Raw genomic sequence first — 9,103 nt, 5'->3', positions numbered from 1 at the left:
AGTTCTCCAATCTAATTTCTTGGGCAGGTGTCACAACTATGAAAACCTTTTCACAGAGCATGCGGACGGCTCGCGATGGCTCGTGTGGTTCGTTGCTCAACGGAACAAATTGTTCATTAACTGTGGGCCTAATGCTCTAACAAATGTTCCAGGAATATTGCTGCGGTGGTCCACACGAGGATGGAATTAAGCTAATCAAATAAGCCTCCAGTCAGGTCCTATCAGACAGCTCCAGACTGCAGCAAATGAGCCCACGTCGCAAAATTTACATTTCATCTTCCCCAGGGGACAGGTAGGGTCCCACCTCGCCACCACTTTTCCCCCCAATCAGCATCTGGCTCCTGGAGGAAGAAGAGGGAAATGGGAAAGAGAGGGATGCTGTGGTTCCTGGCCGTACCAAGAAGGCTCCTGAAACCTCTCCTGCCACTTCCTGGGCACACTTCCGATGAATAAGGGAGAGAAAATAGAGAAGATGACAGCAGGGGAAATATTTGCTGTTGTGGTTGGAGCGCCACTCAGATCCCAAGAATGAGGGCCGGGCATATTTGCGCAGCTGTCCGTCTCCCAAGCCCTGAGTGTACATATGAGCGTGTGCCCGCTGGAGTCTGTTTGTTTGTCAGAGTCACCGTGCCTGCGCTCTGTACGTTATTTGTGCCTTTGGTTGTGTATCACTCTCTATATGTGTGTCTATACAGTACATGCATGCATGGGTATGTGTGTGTGTGTGTGTGTGTGTGTGTGTGTGTGTGCGTGCTCATGTGTGTGACGGAGTGTGTATCCAGGGAGAAGCAAATCCATCTGTCTTTCTCGGATAAAGATGCCAGGAACAAGGAAGAAGGAGAGATTCTGCTCCAAGAGAGGCTGTGGAAGGAAGGAGAGCCAAACAGATGCCCCTATAACTCCTAACTTGTCTCCTTGTCACCTTCCTCCTTCCAGATGTTCATCATGTCATCTCCCATTTTTATGTGCAGCGCTGGCCCACAGTCTCAAGAGAATATTCATGCACCCAATGCAAATGTGTTATTTTAACTCATATTCCAGCAATAACAGCAACGTGCAGATACACCTGGAAAGACAGAAAACAAGGCCAGAGTTAACGCTGGAGCCAAACATACAGTATGCATGGTTTCATATTTAGAAAGGAAATATAAATAAGCGTCTTGTAATAAAAAAATCTTGTATGTATTGTGGTGTACTGTAATTTTAGCCAGCTACAAGTTGAGCGATTTGTACCCACTGTGAACATCTTGCTTTCTTTTTGAATTGATTTTCATGATGTAAATATCGATTCTAGCAGTCTCCCAATTGTACAGTGGGGTTTTGTGCTGCTTAATTTTTAATGTCGGTAACCTGATGACCTGTAATCTCAGGTATCTGAAACTGTGCAAAAATCAAACATTTGATGGCCACACATCTTATAATACACTGTACATTGAGGATTGTGTTGTAAATGATGCATCAAATGTATTCATGGCTACAAAAAAAGTCAGTCACACAGGGTTTAAAAAGCTACCATCACTGACTTCATTGATGGTTCATGAATCCTTTATTTATGCTTTAGTGTCAAGCTTTTTTTTTTAATAAAATAGATAAAAGAAAAACTTGGGTTGCCAAGTTTTAAGCCCAGATTTAAGTGAGGATTTAGATGCTCTGCCAGCAAAGTTTGCCCTGTTTCCTTTGGTTGCTTTTTAATTAATCACAAAGGACCCTCCCTGGGACTTTACCTTCTGGAAAATTAGGTGGGGGCAAAAACTACTAAACAGTGACTCACAAAACTTGGAAGTGGTGGCTTAATGGCTTATTTTTGAGTGGAAAAAGCTACCCCCATGTACCATTCACTTACCAACATTTGTAACAGCAGAATTCTAGTAATAAAGGGTGATGGGTTCATCACCTTTGCAATAAGTCATTAGCTTTTAAAAGCCACTACATGCATGGTAATCTAAACATTCAACAACTTGGTAACAACATCTATATTTATGCAGTAAAAAACAGCCTTATTGCTTAGCAGCACTGTAACAATTTAAAAAAACAACAACATGGGGTGATGAAGGTAGGAAAGATGATTAAATAATGGAGCAATATACATTATGCAATGCAGGTTTCATCATTATGAAGTTCACCACCTGCAGGGAGGGGAGCAGGGGTTTCATGCATTGCCAGTTTGGCACCCTTTAAAGCTTTGACTTATGTTTCGCACACTGTGGCATAAAGACTTAATTACAATAACAGGTATAGAAAACTATATTTACCATAAAGGAGTGTCCCACCTCTGTGTTCAAATGAGCCTGATGACATATTGATCTCCTCTGAGAAAGAAAAGGAGCTAAAGCACAACTTTGCATAGTGGTTTACACTGTGCTTTGCTTCCATCAAGCTAATCTTGTTACTAAGCATGATGAGAAAAATATTGCATATCAAATTAGCACTGACAAATGACCCATTATCAAGTTTAAATATGTTAACAGCATTGTGATAGGTTCGTGCTCCTCAAGATGTCAAAACTGTGTTTGGCATTCACTGAGCGTACTTGATGCTGTACACACACCAGGAGTGCTGTGAGGAAAACTAAAACTTGACCTATGTAGGTGGTCAATGCCCTGCACTCTGTGTGCTGTATACTTCAGTCTTTCACTCCAAAACAGTTTTAACTTTTTTTTCCTCTGCACGACTTTCATTTTTCAGTGTATGAGGTAAAAGCTGCCTCACATTAAAATGTTGCACATGGAAGAAAAGTTGTATTATCAAATGAAGACCTGTAAAAACTTCCCGTACCCTTACTGAGTACAGAAAGGCAATCACCTCTGTGTATCCTGGTAACAGTAATGCAATCTGCACTGCTGTTAGTAACCATGATAGTGTCTCTGCTGAAGATGTGCTGACTCATGCTACTGAATCGAGTGAAGACACATTTTGTTTTATCCAAGTCAGATGTAGGTGATTTTGAGGACCTGTAGACAATGGCACTGAACACTGGCATTGGGTGTAAATTGTGTGCCGCAGATTCATCCAGTATGAACTTACAGTAAATCCTCGTACACAGAAGTAGAAACAGAGACACTTAGCAATCGGGAAACAGACTTTAATACACCAGAAAAGAAACCTGAAACCTCCAGCACAGAGCAGACTTGTCAGCAGGTCTACAGAGAGAAGAGTTAGTGTTAGCATAGTAAAATGTTTTGATAGCAAACATGGTAGAGTGAACAGTTTTTGGATGTAAACCGGACCAATGTGAACACACTGTAACATTTTAGCAGACATTCTTGTATGTTTCACAAACACTAACACAGTGTCAGTCACTGCTACTTACCCTACAAGCTAACAAGCTAACAAACAACATAAATAAAAGATTCTAATTACCACTCTGATACTCTGGTAGTAGCCAACTTTGGTCCACAACAGACTCCTCAACTGAGTCTGATGGTGTGTCTCAAGTCACATACTTCCATTAGTACACTTCTATGTAGTATACTATGTGCACTATGTACTCACTGGCGTAGTGCACAAATTTCGGCAGGGTAGTGTTGTCTCAAACCAAACACTGCCGCTGTGCACTCACCGGAAATGACGACTGCAAATTAGCTAATTAGCAAACTAGCATTAGCATTTGCGTTATCGTTCGCGGTACCAAATCATTACAGACTGTTAAACTAACCCAATAAACATACTGCTGGCTTATACCCAGAGTTGGGTATAATGCGTTACAAAGTAACGCGTTAGAGTACTTTGATTACTTTATGCAATAACGAGTAACCTAACGCGTTAGTTTGCTGTTTGAGTAATCAAATACTTGAGTACATTTTCTACAAGCCATCAGTTACTTCCGTTACTTTAAGAACACTTGTCCTTGAGCTCCGAAACAGCAACAACTGTCTTTTGGCTCTAATAACGGAGATATCGTTAAAACTATCAGTCCAAAAGAAGCCATGAAGCTTGTGGCTCGCTACGTGGTAGAAGAAATGCTGCCGTTGTCTACGGTGGAGTCTAAAAAAAGGTGGAGTAGGACTTGCTGACAGACAGGTCAGACTCAGGACTTGCATTATGCCTGGTACACGCTACACGACTTTTCTGCCCGTTCTGAAAATCACTATGTCACATTACACGATTGTGGAGTCATAAAATCGTGCAGTGAGTTGGCCGACAGACATGACACACTACACGATGGTACTCACCAATTATCCCCGGTCGTCTTTCACGGCGTGTGTGATGTCATCGGGTTATTCTTGTCCTATTTTTATTACTTTTATTATTTGAGTCACTGTGTCTGTTCATGTGCCAGCCGATATGTTGTTGTAGTCACCTAAAAGTGTCAGCAGATGGCAGGAGCTCCATTTGTACCATAGGCAAACATTCAAGCTACTGTATCCTCCACAACCAAGTTGCTACAAATGTTTCAGAATAAAAGTCTATTTAGAAAATGGAGGGATTCTCTCAGCCGAGGTTATAAGGGTTTTTAATTTGAAAGAAATTCAGGAAGTGTTGAGTTTGAAATGACGGTGCGATATGTTAACTTTATAAAGACAACGGAGCAGATAAAAAGTAAATATATAAACACACTGAGGGATTAATAAATAACGGACCATCTATAATGTAGTTTGTTTCAAATGAAGCTGGGAGCCTCTGCAGTTGTGGTGAGTAAAAGCCCCGCCGCTATTTGTTAATGTTATTACTTTATGTCCGACCGTGAGGATGTACCATTGTTTGCTAGCTTGATGCTAATGACAGTAACGTTAACTCAGCGGGTTGACAAAGTGCCTCTGCTGTTTCACACCATCATTTCCCCCTTTTACTCTGTGTGGTAACATCCCTAGAGGAAATATTAAAAATGCTGGGGTGCTGTTGTCATACAGTTGTCTACGACAGCAGATCGTTCTGTGTTTCTACTGGTCAAAGTGACGGCTGTGATGGGAGAACTGGATCTCAGTGAAGGGCAAGTGGTCCATAACTTTAATTTTGGAGACAAAAAATGTAGGCTTAGCGCCCTGTGGTCCATTGCCCAATAGGAAATGTAGAATACTCAAAAGTACTTTAAAAGTGCTTGAGTTACTTTTTGCAGGGAGTAACGCAGTAAAGTAACTGGTTACTTTTTTAAAAAGTAACGCAGCAAAGTACATTGATTACTTTTAAAGTAACCCTTACCCAACTCTGCTTATACCTGACAACAGTATAGTGGTGCTTAGTGCAAAAAAACCACATGTATTTGTACAATGCAGCAACGTTCACGGCCGCACAGTCCTCTGCCGCTAGTTTGAAAAGTGGTCCCTCCCCTTCTGCTACGTAGCCAAGATGGCGACCATTGAAGGCGAGAAGTGTCCATAGTTCCACACTCAACTTCTTGACCGTTTTGAGTGCACCATCCGGGGACTCATAGTGCACTGCATTTTTCCATACTTCTCAGTGTGAACGCACTTATGCACTCAAAATATTAAGTGTAAGTAGTTGGGGATATCCAAATTTTGCATGTACAACATTAACAACTTTCATTAAAAAATATTTTAAAAAAAGAAAAAAAAAAGAAAAGTGCAAATACAGCCAACCAAACGGAATGAAATAACAACAAATTGTCTGTGGGCTACAGTCCACTTCCAGTACAGTAATCGACACAAATCAATTAAATTAAAACACAGCCCTATAGCATCCAATATTTATAGGCTTATCAAGTAGTAAAAAGTAACAATAAATAACAAAGGCAGTAACGAAAATGCGTGCTATAGGCCTACAGCGTATCCTGAGACCGTGACGGGAAATACTGTTCGCTGGTTTATTTTTAGAACCTACCTTTAGTTTGAAAAGTTCACCCTCTCAAAGTCCGAGCTTTTCTGTCCGTCAGATCAGGCTACTCCTCATTGAAAATGAAATAAAAATAAAGTTTAAGTATAATGATAATTATAGCAGCATCCTATGCTTCAAAACTATTCAAGGTTTTTTGCCAGAAAAATCAGCATGTTTACTTTTTCCAGCTGGAGCAGGGCACGCAGTGGATTGACAACTTCAGCCGCGGTGTCGACGCACCGCTCTGATGGAGAGCTTGTGGCACAAACGCACAGGTAATTTCGGGCAGCCCTCAACATCAGAGGAAAACACCTGGCGCCATCACGTTTCCACCTGAGAATGAGGTCTCCCTGAATAACAGGCTCGCGACAACAGGCAGTTATCTTTGCTTCTACTTGCTCCTGTATGTTACCGACCGGACCTGCCACCTCATTGGCTCTTCTTTGAAGGAGGCGGCCAACAGTCATCTTCTTTTCAGTGTTTCGGGTTTGGCTTCTCCCTCCTCCACTCTGATGGCCACTGGACCTGCTGCTGCTGCTTGCAGAAGTTGTGTTTTTTTGGAACCAACTCGCGGCTTGCCATCTTATCTTCTCTTTCTCACGTCACGTCAAGCTGTCACGTGACGACGTCACATCCAAAAACTTCATCAAATGCCATCTCCCGACAACAAGGGCAGTTATAAAAGAAACATTATAGCCTGCTATTAGTTTTAAATTGTAATAGTATTAAATTGAAAACTCAACCACACATACATAGGTGCTGGACAAACACTCATTATTTAGGCATTAAATAAATTATATTTCATATTATATTAGGCCCCTATAGGCCTATATGCAAGGCAGATATTTCTAATGACGGTAATGAAGCTGATACTGTTGCTATTTTTAGATACCGCGGGATACCTTATTACGTATTATCGCCCAACCCTAGTAAGTACAGAAGTACGTGATTTGAGACACAGCATGAGTCTCACTGAGGCTCAAACATGTATGGCTGAATCTCACCGATGTTTCCTTTAACACTAACGTTAGCCATCTTGCTCTTTCACCGGTCACCCTAATGCTAACAGTGCTGGAGAAAGTGGAAAGTAAAACCTACCCCAAGCAAATTTCTCAATGAGGGAGAAAGAGCTTCGTCCTAGTCATTGAGCCTCTGGCTGAGGCCTCTGACTACCTAGTTTTAAAAAGTGTTTTTCGGCTGCCCAAATGCGACTTATGTCTTCTTTTTTGAGAAGCAAATTGTTTCCTCCTGGGTTTTAATTGTAATGTATGCTCTCCAATTGACAGTGCCTGATGATTTCCTTTACAAATGGACCCCAGGGACAATAACCACTACAACTGATAATCCTATTTTAATACACTATATTAAAGTATGGCATGAGGTCCGCAAATGTCTTGGATTAGAAATTACACTCTCACTCAAAACACCATTGAGACAAAATGAACTTATACCCATGACTCTGGATAACAGGACTCTTGAAGTGTGGCATCAGAAAGGGATTCACTATTTGGAGGACTGGTTTGACAATGGATCTCTAATGTCTTTTGAGGACATTAGACACTTTTTTGTTATCTTCAACTATGATCCTTTCTTAGAGCAACTTTGGGACCTAAAATGACTTTTACCTGTGCTCAGTGATATAAAAAAGCTGCTTCATGAAGGAAATGCACCTGGGTTCATTTCAGAAGTGTATGTGCTGTTGATGGAAGGAGCTTCAAAAGTGGGGTGGGGTTCTAGAGCCATGTTTGTGCTCTGTATGTTCTGTTAAATTGAAAAGAGTCCCTATTCAAAGTTTTGTCCTTAAAAACTATTAAATGGAAACAACATGTTAAACTAAATATTAATATAAGTATAGCCTAACTTTGAAACATGTCAGGAAAGGGACTTCAGATGTTAAACTTGTACTTTTGAAGCAGTTCATTTGTATCTGACAAGCTGTTGGCCTGCTGAGATAAATATCTCTCCACAGAATATACCTAATATAATATCACACCTAAGCTAATATCCATGCATTGATATCACTGCCAGCGAGCAACTCATACCACCGTCTTATGCCAGAAGACTATCCCTTTAAGTTTGATAGGAGGTAGAGATTCACACCAAGAGGAAGCTGTCCCTGCTAACATATGACACATAGAGATTAATTTCCTGGAAGGGAGAGTGCAGAATATTGGTGATATCATTGGGACCCTGAAATGGCTTCCAAATGTTTGCATTATCTGATGGACATGAAAAGAGTCTTGAAATATCTTCCCCAGGTGTACTCAATCTGAGGAAGGTCTAATATCACTCCTCCAACTCCCCTAATTTCTGCTGTGGACCTCCCTTGCCCATTCCCTAATGTATTGAATCGCTTTGGGCCGATTTCTTTGCATACTCTCACAGAGATTGTGTCACATACGAGGCCCTCCTCTAGTCCCCCTTGATACTATTCCCACAAATTTATTCAGAGAGGTTATGAGGGCTGTAGGCCCTGGTTTGCTTTCTATTCAAAACAGCCCTCTTTCATCTGGATGTGTTCCAGATATTTTAGGATGGGGTGCTGGCCTTGGTACTTAGAGAAAGTAAAAAGAAAAATTATATCAATTTTAAAATTATATTATATTCCTTATATTCCTCCAATCCCTGGCAAAAACTTGTTTTTAACAACTTTAAGGAGAGCTGAAAATTACTTGCTGGTGGTTTTTGATTCAGGGGAGAACACCATATTGGTCTTAAATGACCTTAGCACAACCTGTGACACTATTAATCATGCCACTCCATCCCATTCTCATTCCAGTCATCGAATACCGCCGTTTTGTCAGTGATTTCCTGACGCCAAAAGCCATCTCTCGCAGCGGTATCATACGCAGCCAGGCAGCATCAGTATGTAAAGTGGACAGATGTAACCTTTCGCATTGCTATGATATGCCATCGGTCCACCTGTCGTGGCGGTATTATACGCTGCTAAACACTCTCAGGTTGAAATGCTGCTGATAACAGCTTAGTTAAAGAAGCTGGAAAGTCCCTACAGGGCAGGTGGGAGAGGTGGTCAATGGGTCCAACAAACCCCGGACTTTCACCAAGAAGCCCTGTGTGCGCTTCCTGAATGCCAAACCAAGATGTTGTTTTCTAAACATAACCACATGCTTTTCTTGCCTAAACCCAACCAGGTGCTTTTGTTGACGTCCTGGTGCTGGTTGCGCATCCTGGAACATCAACAGCAAATGTAGAAGGATACCTAGCACATAATATGTAGACATAAAAAGCCACAGACAAAGTGGCAATATGTGACAACTTGGGGTCAGAACGTGCAGGCCACTCTAATCAACAGATTTAGACAGTGAATGGG

The 9,103-nt window shown here is 41.4% G+C and overlaps 1 long non-coding RNA gene across 1 annotated transcript in view; it reads right to left on the bottom strand.

The window, feature by feature from the left end:
- Positions 1 to 603: 603 nt before the first annotated feature.
- The window catches only part of LOC126391786 (uncharacterized), a 155,586-nt gene continuing 147,086 nt past the window's right edge, over positions 604 to 9,103 (bottom strand). Inside the window, exon 3 of the long non-coding RNA XR_007570116.1 lies at positions 604 to 1,066. This is a non-coding gene — a long non-coding RNA (uncharacterized LOC126391786). The remainder of the gene's footprint in view (positions 1,067 to 9,103) is intronic.

The sequence above is a fragment of the Epinephelus moara genome, chromosome 1 (genome assembly GCF_006386435.1).
Source record: "Epinephelus moara isolate mb chromosome 1, YSFRI_EMoa_1.0, whole genome shotgun sequence".
NCBI lineage: Eukaryota > Metazoa > Chordata > Actinopteri > Perciformes > Serranidae > Epinephelus > Epinephelus moara.
Note: the sequence above shows the minus strand (reverse complement) of the source record. Positions and strands in the feature narration are given on the sequence as shown.